Source organism: Propithecus coquereli, unplaced genomic scaffold (assembly GCF_000956105.1).
Source record: "Propithecus coquereli isolate 6110/MARCELLA unplaced genomic scaffold, Pcoq_1.0 Scaffold137, whole genome shotgun sequence".
Lineage (NCBI taxonomy): Eukaryota > Metazoa > Chordata > Mammalia > Primates > Indriidae > Propithecus > Propithecus coquereli.
In genome coordinates, this window is record NW_012137969.1 from 3770293 (window position 1) to 3782036 (window position 11744).

The window sequence follows — 11744 nt, forward strand, 5'->3', positions numbered from 1 at the left end:
ATTGCACAGCAACAAGCAGCTCATGCAGAAATCTACACAAATAACGATCGCAAAGCAGGGAGTGCCAAGGCCACTGAAAAGGGACAAAAATCATGGGATTCCAGAAGAGGGGGAGGTATTTTCCACATACGGGAATCATAAAAGGCTTCATGAAACAGGCAAAAATGAATAATAATAAAAATTATGAATTTAAGCTTCATTTGGGGAAGGGGAGGATTCCCGTCCATGTGTCTTTAGTTATTGGCCTTTTTATTTAAAGAGTATTCTTATGATTATATTTAAAAATCTCTAAAAATTAATAGCAGCTCCTATTTCTGGCCCACTCACTCTGTCCTGTGCTGTTTGAAGCGTCTCTGTGCTGACTCATTCACCTTCACAGCTACCAGGTGGGTGCCACCATATTCCCACTTTAACCCGCAGGCCACCAGCTCTCATAGCAACACAGTCCCCGGGCATCGTGGCTGTTGGCCACGTGCCATCGAAAGCCCTGCAGGGTTCGCTTTGGTTTCGTTGGGGGTAGTGGTGAAATGAAATGTTTTTTGTCCTTCCCAGCTTTTTAGCTGTGAATCTGATCAGGTGACTTCTGTGCCCTTGTGCCAATTATTGATTAATCAGTGGCCTGGGGCTGGGCCAAGGCCAGAGCCCTGTGGCCCATCTCTGCAGACCTGGCTACAGAAGGTGGCCGGTGGCCGCTAGTGAAATCCTCCCCCAGTCTGAGTTCTCAGGCCGGATGTGCACTTGCCTTCCAACCCCCTGCAGTCGGCGTTGGCATTGTCACTCCATCGAGACGTCGTTTCTCCCTTTCTGCACGGGCGAGCACCTCTCCTGGCCCCCAGGTACTTGTGGGTGGGACCTCCCTCAAAGGAGGAGGCCACGGGAGCCACCTTCTTGGGGAGCCGCGTGTTGCCCAGCAACTGGCTGCTCCTTGTCACCTCCCACACACGCTCCAGCCAAATCCTGGAACGGCTGCACCATGTTACAGTTTGTGGTTTAGGTTTTTTTTCATTTTTTATTTTAGGAAGTGAAATGAACAACACTCACTCTGGAAGGCAAAGATAAGACTCGAATCCGCCAGAGCGATGTCTGCTGGAAAGAAATCTCTTTTAACTCGTGGGCAGTTTTCCAGCTCGGCTCGGGTGGCGAGGAAGCTGGCAGAGCGCTCGCTGAGAGAGTTGGACGCGGGCTCCGGCGTGACGGGGGCTCTTCTCCCTGGCGGGGCGGGCTGTGGGCCTGGGCCGGCCAGGCGCAGTGACCGGGACGTGGCCTGGAGATCTGGTGAGCCAGGAGACCTGATCCGCGTCCCCAGGCCTGTCACTTCCTCCCTCCCAGCCACCTGCTGCCAGTGACAGGGCCACTCAGGGAGTTGTAGGCCTTTGCTATACAAGGGCGGCATTTACCAGATCTGATGCTTTTAAAAATATAGCTTGATCCTCCCTGACACTGGAGAGCCACCCTCTGGGTTATCGCAAACTGCTCTGTCTGGCTTCTGAGGTGGCCTCTTGGCTATATTGAGTGTGCAGGAACTCATTCCCACTCCTGGCATCAGGATGTGTTTGGTAGCACATAAGAGAAAAACTAGCTTGAAACAGCTTAACAGCAAAGGGAATTTAGTGTAGTGAAAAACATGCAGTGGTAAAGTGGACTTCAGGTCAGGATTGATCCAGCAGCTCAGTAGTGTCTCTAGAACTCAGTTTAGAATAGTTCCCAGTCAACTGGGCTGTGGGATTCTGTGTCTGTTTCTACTCCTGAACTGATTGCTCTGACCAAGGGTATGAGAACTCCTGATTTGCTTGGAGTAGTCAGGGCCCACCTAAACCACGTGGCTGCTGCAGGGTGGAGCAGATTGGATTTCCAGAAGCTCACAGAGTCCCCACAATCCCTTTCTGACACACAGTGTGATGACTACTGTGGATCTGACCTGGGCTGAGCTCATCTGAGCTGTTTTCTGATTGTCGCCTACAAGTCTGTGTGTTCTTAGAGGGAACACCCCTGTGTTCTGAGTGTTGGTGCCCAGAGCTGACCCTCCTACCTCATCCCCTCCCTACCACATGCTCTGCTTCTTGGCCTTGGTCCCATGCCTGGAGGGCTGTGTCCTTGGCCCAGCTAAGAGCTTTTGCACAGGCTGTTCCAGCTGCCTGGAGGCCTCCTCGCTGTGCCTGCTCCTCCTGCTCATTCTCCAGGATACAGAGGAGCCCTCCAGCACGGCCCCCTGTTTCCGGGGCCTCCCGGGCATCTCATCCCACCCTTCCTGGGGTTTGCAATTGGCCGTGTGAGGCTGGAGCGTTTCGATGCAGTGGAGACCTGCCCTGGGTTTGTTTCTCCCGCACTTTCCTCTCCTCTCCTGAATCCCAGCCGCCCCCACCTCGGGGCCGTGGGCAAGGGTGGGCATCTCTGCCCCATGAGGACAGGATCATGCCGGGAACTCCTGCCTGGAGAGAGCAGACACCTGGTCCTGGGGCTGGTGACAGGAGCAGGCAGGGGTTCGGGGCAGAGCTGGGCCTTGGGGAGGGGAGAGGCGTGGCCTGGCTGCTCAGGGGTCCCCTGGTGACGAAGTGGGAGGGTGCACTGCCAGTGTCCATGGGGGGATCAGGCCAGTGCAGAGGTTGGGTCCTCCAGGAAGCAGACGCCAGGATGAACTGCGGAGGGCAAAGTGTTCTGGGGCTTGAGGGAGTAACCAATGTGGAAGGGACGCAGAGGGGCTGCCACACTGCAGTGCTGCCTGATGACAAGGTGGCTCACGGCCCCCCGGAGAGCTCTGGAGCCAGCACGGTCTGTGCGAGGAGCCCCATGTGGGTAGAAATGGCCAGGCCTGCCCTGGCTTTGGCTGGGGTCGCCTGGAGAGGCGCATGACCCCTCTGAAAGAACAACCTCTCTCCTGGCGCCACAGAAGGTGTGGGCGGGGCAGGGGGGAGCCATGTGGTCATCTAGGGACGTCCAGAACGTTCTGCTTTCCACTTCCTTGAATTTACAGGCTGGGTTTTGGGCCCACCCTGCAGGGGGTGTGGGTTGTCAGTAACCGCGGAGGGTGTTCTCAGGATGGACTTGGCGCCGACTGGGAACGCAAACCCTGGAATTGGAGCACGTTCCACCGAGGTGGCAGTGTAGTCCTTAGGGGAACCAGGAAGGGAAGGACAAGGTGGGCTCATGGAATTGCTTCTGCTGTCAGAAAAGCCAGTGGCCAGCCAGGGGACTGAGGGTGAGACTGTGCTCCCTGAGAGTGCTCCCTGAGAGTGATCCCCAGATTTGCTCCCAAGATGCTCCCCCGAGAGTGCTCCCAAGATGCTCCCATGAGAGTGCTCCTGAGATGCTCCCTGAAAGTATTCCCCAGTAGTACCCAAGAGTGCTCCAAAGGGTGCTCCCTGAGAGTGCTCCTGGAGCAGGACAGGCCAGCTGGCAAGCTTGCCAATGAGGCTAACTTCACGGCCTTCAGACTGCCTATGTGACTCTGGCCACTCTCACAGCACTGCCCTCCAAGCCTCGGTTTCCTCCCCTGCAGGAATGGGGGCCGGTAACAAGCAAACTGTAGGATTCGGTTCGCAGTGAGAGACAGATAACCCCAAGCAACAGTGTCCTCTCTGTCGGCAGCTGGGCGGCCGTCTGGGCTGACGAGCAGTGGGGGAGCTTCCCCTGCTCCGGGGTGACTCTGCCGCTGGGCCTCCCCTCAGCCCCAGCTCTCTCCTTCCCTTGCTGTGGGGCTTTGGGCAACTTTCTGAACCACTCTGAGCCTCAGTTGCCCCATCTGTTAAATGAGGTCCCTTCTATTCACTCACCCAGTGATTCATTCCTCTCCCCCATCCTCCTCGGAAACCACAGTCTGGCTGGGAAGACAGACGTCACACTGACACTGACCAGTGGTCCACGAAGCAGAGGCACAAGGTCTTTACGGAGATGAGGAAGGAAAACAGGAAAACGTCCATTTAAAGTTATTCTTTTCTGCAAAATAAGAAAAAACCAAAACTTCGCTAACATCGACCACACAGATGGGCCCGGGCTGTGCCGCGGGGCTCGGAGCATGAGCATTTACCCAATGTGTGGTCCTGGGGTCTCAGTGTCCCCTCTGTAAAGTGGGATAACAGCCCCCGCACAGGGGCTGTTGGGAGGAGACACGAGACAGGCTGCGAGGGGCCGGGAACAGTGGGCGGCGTGCAGCAGGTGGCCCGCAGGTGGTGGCTGTCCGGGTCCCGCGGCAGGAGTGGACCCTCTAGAGGCAGAGGCCTGGCCGAGGTGCTCTGCTCACCCTGTGACTTTGTGTTTAGGACACTCAGGTTGGTGTGTCACCAACTAAGTGGATCTGTAGATTAAGAAAACTAATCCTGAGGAGACGGGTGCGTGGCTTAAGAAGATTCCTGCAAAAAAAAAAAAACCAAAAAACCCAAGCCTCCCACCCACGCACACAAACATCCATCACCAGCGAAACCCGAGGAGCCGGTGTCGGGGTGGAGGGGGTGATGCCATCCCAGTGCCGCCTGTCCCAGCTGACCCTGGCAGGGAGGGGGCCCCATCCGTGACGTCCCCCAGAAGCCTTCTGGGAAAGCGGGTTTGCACCCACTGTTTCTTTTCCCTGTTTATCTTTTACACAGAAACATTGTAATATCTTATCCATGTGCATAATTTATAATCACATACTTGTTTTGGGGTCTCTGCAGACTTCTACTGCTGGGCTCTACGGTCAGGCGAGTTGGGGGGGCCCCTCCCGCAACCCCAGCCCCCGCCTGTCTGGAGCCCGCTCTGCTCCTCGATCCGCATCTTCCTCAGCTCTGTCACCTGTATCACGCGGCAGGCGGAATGGGTTCCAATTCCCCAAGCCGCACGCTCAAGGCCACGATGCCGAGCTGATTTCCCTGCCACTGAAACTCTTGCCTGGACACACCCCACCGTCCCCAGGACACCCCTCGCTGGTGGGGGGCTCTGGGAGGCTCGGCCCACAGAATGAGGCACAAGTGCCGCTGCGTGGGCTCCAGAACAGTCTGGGGGTCTCCGGGACCCTTTCCGGGGCCCCTCCCCTTGCAGGACTTAACCTGTGTCTCTTCTTCCCGTCTCTCTCCCGCTCACAGAATTGAGAATTTTAATCTATTTAAAAAAATTCTGGTGAAATGTACATAACATGGAATGCACCATCTTAACCCTTTTTAAGTGCACAGTTCAGCAGCATTAAGCACATTGGCATTGTCGTGGGGCCACCACCACGTTCCGCCTCCAAAACTTTCTCATCTTCTCAAACTGAAACTCTGTCCCCATTCTACACTCACTTTCCCCACCCAGCCCCAGCCACCCGGTGTCCTGCTTTCTGTCCCTGTGGGTTGACTACTCCAGGGACCTCTTGTAGGTAGAATCACACAGCATTTGTCCTTTCGTGTCTGGCTCATGGCACTGAGCATGATGTCCTCAAGGTTCACCCTTGTCGTGGCAGGTGTCAGAGTTTCCTTTTTAAGGCTGGATAATATTCCACCGTCTGGGTAGACACGTGCTGTTGAATCGTTCGTCTGTGGGTGGGAGGGTTTTCATCTCGTCTGGAGCAGAAAGCCACTCCTGACTCATTTCCCACCTTTCTGTCACGCGAGACCTTCGAGATTTTGTTTTTGATACTCAAAGCCTCGAGCTTTTCTCCCGAGTTGTGTCAAAAGCCGAGTGTGGATTCTTGTGCTCCTGCTGTGTGGGCAGGAACTGCCCGTGGTGGGTCCAGGGCCACTCCCGGCCAGGCCGTTCCAGGGGGGGTCCCTGCACAGGGCGGGATGGGGGGTGCTCAGGGCGGGTCTGTGCAGCCAGCGAGTGGCGCCGATGGACACGAGGCCCATGCGAGACAGAGACAGAGAGAGAGAAACAGAGACAGACAGAGACAGGGAGATGAGGAGACTGAGAGAGAGAGACAGATACAGAGACAGGCAGAGAGAGGCAGAGAGAGGCAGAAGTGGCAGATTGGCAGATTGGCAGGGGATTAGCAGGGTGGGCAGAGGAGCGGAGACCGAGATGGGGGAGGTGGGGGGTGGTGCTGCGGACCAGCCCTCAGAGCCTCTCCCTGCCCGCCCCACGTGTGGCTGTTTCCTCGGCAGTGGCCAGACTTGGCCGGGCTCCCTGCCTGCCTTCCTTCTGGGCAGGGAGGAGGCGGGGGCCCTTGGTTCGGCCCCTGTGTAGTGACAAGGCCGGGGCAGGGCAGGTCCGGCCCTTTCTTTACCCCGTGGGCCAGCTGAGGTTTGGGACCTCCCCGGACATTCCAGGTCCGATGAAGGAGCTGCCATCAGGCCATCGGGAGGGGGCCCAGGACCCCTGGGCCGTCCCCAGGGAAGGCAGGTGTCAGAGGAAGGGCTGGTTGCCCCTCGGCCACCACGGTGTGGCCAGGCCTGTGCAGTGCAGATGGAGACACTGAGGCCCCTGAGAGGTGGGGACCAGCCCAGACCATAGGCCTTGTGGGGCAGAACTGGGGCCCTGTGCACGGTCCCTCCACACGTCCCCTCTCAGGGGACCAGCAGAGGAGGTGACCTCAAGTCCATACCTAGCCCCCGCCACTCTGAGGAACCATCTCGGGGGTCTCCTGAAAGTCCCTTTGCTCCCTTTTTCTGTGCACAGAGACCCAAAGCAAGAGCCCGGGACCGAGGGCTGAGGGGCCTGCGCCCCGGGCTGGCTGGAATGTCCCTACACACCAGGCTTTGCCTCTCCCTGGAGACTGGGGAGCAGGGCAAGGAGGGGGTGGGAAGGGCCCAGCTTGTGTGTGGGGGGGGCCTGGGGCCTGGAGGAGGGGAAGGGCCCAGAGGGGACCAGGTCAGCACCTCCCAGATCACCCTGGGCTCAGTCCTGGACACAACAGGACACTACGAAGACCCCCATGGGGGTGGGGACAGTCCCCACGCAATGGAGGTGTGGGAAGGTAGGGTGGGGCCTGGGGAGGTCACAGCCCATGGAATGTTCTGGAAGGCTCTCCTGAGTCATGCTAGCAAGACGGGGGAAGCTGGGAAAAGCATTCTGGGGAGGGGAGCAGCAGAGCCCCCAGGTAGGAATAGCAGGGCCCCTTGTGAATTGGCAGTGCGGTGTGGCCAGGCCCGTAGGGGGGCCTGGGCCTCTCCCCTGCAGCACGTGTGGGGCGCTGAGCCGGGCAGAGATGGGGGTACATGTGCGTTTGGGAAAGCCCGCTGCGTCAGTGGGGTTGCAGAGGAGCTGGGGTCCAGGGCTGGGCTGTGACAGCACCCAGGTGGCGGGTGACAGCTGTGCCAGTGAGGGAAATGGGCTCTGGGCTCTGGTCAGGGCACAGCTGAGGACACAGGCAAAATGGACACTGGCCCGAGGTACTGAGGAGGGAGACCCCGGGCAGCTGGGTGGGTGGGAGATGCCCCATGTGGTCTGGGGCCCAGCCTGGTGGGGGTGGGGTCACTGTGCCTGGGACGGGGGCCCTGGAGGCTTGGTGGGGATGATGCCCTAGTCGGGGCCGCTGACTGGGGGCTGGGTGAGGACCCCCAGCCCTGGGAGCCGTCAGATGGGGGAGGGGGCCCAAGAGGGGGCACAGGCATGGGTTGGGGTTACAGCATTGAGTGAGGAAAGAAGGGGAGAGGGGTACCCCCACCCTGTGCCTTCACACTCCCACCATCCAGCCTCACTGGGGGGCAGGGAGGCCCAGCCTCGGTTGCTATGGTGATGGGATGCTTGGCCAGCAGGTGTCACCAGAGCCTGCAGAATCGGGGAGGAGCAGGTGAGGGCGGGTGCAGGGCTCCCGTGGCCGCTCTCCCGGGGCCGCCTCTGGCCGTGCCAAGCCCAGGGGACCCTCACAGCCACCTCTGCCAGGAGCCAGAGACAGCAGCCCTGCCACGAGGACACAGCCCAGGCAGCGAGGACCCCTGGGTGCGATGTGGGGTCACTGGATTGGGGGAGAGCCCGGGAGGAGTGGGAACCTGGCTTCACCACTGTCGGGTTCTCTGCAGGACGCGGCACTGAGCCTCGGTTTCCCCATCTGTGAAACTGTGCCCAGGGCTTGCCCGGAGCTGGGGCCTAATAAGAGGGTGGACTCTTGTCTGTGCCTCGGGGCTTAGAAGCGTCTCTGAGTCAGAAGCCACTCTGGCCCAGGAAGCAAGGCTGGCACGGGCACACGCAAGTCTGTGTTGCACTTGCAGATGTCACGACCCTCTGCACACAGCCCCTGAGGTCACAGCCCTGGGTCTAGAACACTAATCCCACTGCACAGACTGCACCATTGAGGCCAAGGGAAGCGGCGGAGGGGCCAGGCTGGTCCTGGCCCTGCTGCTCCTGTCATGTGTCCCCTCTGGGCCTAGGGGGTCCCTGGCCCACGGACTCAGCCTGAGGCACCTGCAGCCCCCAGGAGCCCCTGGACACTCCCCACCCCCCTGCTGGGCTGCAGGACCAAGGCCTCTGGCTGGTGCAGGAGCTGCCAGGGAGCAGTTCCACTCTGGAACTAGGTGGATCCACGGGGCTCCCTCTATCCCGCCCCCTCCCCTCTCCCTCTTCGCCCCGCCGTTCCCCTCCCCCTCCCCAGTGCTGCTAACGCCAGGGAAATGCTGAGGCTGGCTCTTTTCCTAAATGAAGTCTCCGCTGCCTCCATTAATTTATTTTCTACAGAAAGCAAACTGAAGGGGTGGCCGAGGGAGCTGGTATCTGGATGGGCCCTGGCACCTGCCCAGGGGCGGGTCTGTCTCCTGCCAGGGACGAGGTTCTAGGGCAGATTCCCCAGAGCCCTGGCCCTCTGTCTGTCCAACGGGGGAAGTGGCTTGCAGACCAGGTCGGGGGCAGAAAGTACCGATCCAGCCAGCCACCCACCCGGCCACCCAACACTGCCTGGCACCTGCCATCTCAGGTCAGAGCCCGAGGCAGGGGCTCTGGTGCGGGAGATTCACTAACTGGGGCAGTGAGGGGGCGGGACAGGGCTGGGGAGGAGCTCAGCAAAAATGTGACCTCACCTGGTATCATTGTCAGCCTGGGTCGTCCCCACCGTGAGGCCGGCGGCCAGCCTGTTGGAGCCTCACAGTAGACCATGTTAGACCATTGTGTGAGTGTCTTGGGGCCGCTGTGACAAAGTGCCACAAATGGAGTGGCTTAAAATCACGGGAACGTCCTCTCTCAGGGTGCTGGAGGCGTAAGTCCGAAGTCGGGCTCTGGGCAGGCCCGTGCCCCTCTGAGCCTGCAGGAGGACCCTCTCTGCCTCTGTCTGCTCTGGCGGAGGCCACTGTCCTCAGCACTGCTTGATTTGCGGCTGCCTCACTCCAATCTCTGCCTCACTGTCCCCTGGCCGTCTCCCTCTTCTCATAAGGACACTGGTCATGTTGGATTAGGGCCACCGCAATGCCCTTACCTGGTCACCTGTGGAAATCCTGTCTCCAAATATGGTCACATTCGCAGGTCCTGGGGGCTGGAACGTCACCTATCACGTTGGTGGACGCAACTTGACCCAGAGCACTGGCTCTGGGCCACCTCGCAGGGGCCAGGTGGGGGAGTGTGTGCTGCCTCCCGCAGCAGAGGGCAGATTTGGAGAAGGGCTCATGGTGCTGGCACGAGTCAGCCATTCTCACAGGGTTGCCCGCTAAGAGGAGAGATGCGCAGTGACCTGCCAGGAAGGGAAGAGAGTGGGTGGTCTCAGAGAGCAGTTGCAGCCGGGCCAGTGGCCAGGTAGCTGCGTGGGACTGGGGGCCCCAGGCGGGCCTCCCTGGGGTGGTGGCCAGGCAGGTCCCCAGCGATTCCAGGCCAGCAGCAGCTGCTGAGCTCTGGGCCGCCCACCCTCCCTCAGCTGCCCCCTTCTCGGCAAGATGGGGGGGCCATCCGTGGTCACCAGCCCCTGGGATGTGCAGAGGGGCAGCACTGGGTCGGGAGCACCTCACTGGGTGTGCGTGTGCGTGCGTGCAGGGCAGCTGCTCTGGAAAGGTGGTTTGTTTGTTGAAACTGCCAGGGAAATAGGGCCCTAGTGGCCCATCCGCCCGAGCACCCGGCCAGGCCCGGGTGGGTAAAAGAGGGGCAGCGCAGGGAAGCTGGGAGGGTCCCGAGAAGGACCAGCCTTGGGGCACCACATCTTGTCCCCTAGGCCCCTTGCCCTCTGATCTCAGAGCCCCCGTGGGGCAGAAACCCCTCTTCAGAATCCATTTCCTCCTGTCTGTTTGTGAGAGGGAAAGCGGAAAGGACAGCTAAAGCCAGAGAAAAGCCCCCAGCAAACCATGAGAACATCCCTGCCCCTGCTCCACCTGGGGTCTGGGCTTTCTCTTTCAGACTCTTTTCTTGGGTGAGAAGAATGGAATTCAGTTCAAAAAAAATGTTTGTGGAAATCAGATTCTGTGTCCAGCGCCGGCTGAGCAGTGGGGGCCTTTCCCGGGAGGAGCCTCGGCCCCGGGTTGGGGGGGCGGCTCTGAAAGCCCCCGCCGGTGTCCACCCCCGGGTCCTGCAGGAGCTGCAGGAGCATCGCAGGTCGAGGGAACAGAGGCTCAAGGTCAGTGCCCAGCCCTGCCCTCTGAGAGCAGCCAGCTACCCAGGGAGACAGCGTTTCGGCATCCTGGGGCTGCCTAACAACGGGCCGCAAAGTGGTGGCTTCAGACAATAGGAATTTACTTTCTCACAGTCCTGGAGCCCAGAAGTCTGAAATCAGGGTGCTGGCAGGGTTGGTTCCTTCTGGAGGCCCTGAGGGAGAATCTTCCAGGCTTCTATCCCAGCTCCTGGTGGCTGCCAGCAACCCTTGGCTTGTGGCCACATTACCCCAACCTCCGCCTGTGTTGTCACATGGCTGTCTTCTCTGTGTGTCTCTGCGTCCTCTTCTCCTCCTATAAGGACACCAGGTATTGGATTGAGGGCCACCCTAAGCCCAGGATGATCTCACTTTGAGATCCTTCCCCAGTTACGTCTGCAAAGACCCTGTTTCCAAATAAGGTCACATCCTGAGGTTCCAGGTGGATAGGAAGTTTTGCGGGGACACCAGCCAATCCACTACAAGCAACTTTCCAAGGGTTTGTGTCAGTGCCAGTCGGGTACAGCTGTGTGCCTGCCTGCCCAGTAGCCATGTCCCCTTCTGTCCTTGGTATCAGGGCCTGATACTTCCTTTCCCCCTTCCTGGACCCAGCCGGGTACAGGGCTGGAGCAGCTTGCACCAACTTGCCAGTCCTAGGAGGCTAAAATCGACCTGAATTAGGGGTGAGCAGAGGATGGAGAGAAGGGGGGTTCAGATGACATTGTTGGAGGAGCCTAGATCACACTGTGCCTGAAGCCCTCCTTGGTCTTCCCGACAGGTGAGCTGATAAATTCCCGCCTCAAGCTGTTTTGAAATGTGTAGCTGTCATTGTATCTGAGAGGGTCCCTGTTGATACTATTGCAATTCCCATTTTGCAGATGGGAAAACTGAGGCTCAGGGTGGTTACGTTAAAGACTTGCTCCATGTCACAGCCAGAAAGTGGTGGTGCCCCACAATGCCCTTTTTCACCCTGCTGTGTGCCCTGGGAAACTGACGCCTGAGACCGCATCACCTGTCTGCCCTTGTCTCTGTCTTCCAGTTAGGTTCAACCAATGGAAGGTTCCAACAGGAGGTCAGAGGGAGGGAGGTGAGAGGTCAGTGTATTTCCTTCCAGGCTCCTGCCTGCCTAGACGCCTTGGTGGCCGAATCTATAGCTCTACAGCCAGGTGTAGCTCAGCGTTGCCCCTGTCCCCTAGCCTGCGGGCTTTGCTGAAGTCACACCACAGTGACAGAGTCTTAATTCTGAGGTGGGGGGGATTTTAATTTTAATTTTGAACAACGTTAAATGTGTTACCTGCTTAAAAATAAATGAGCAGGGAGG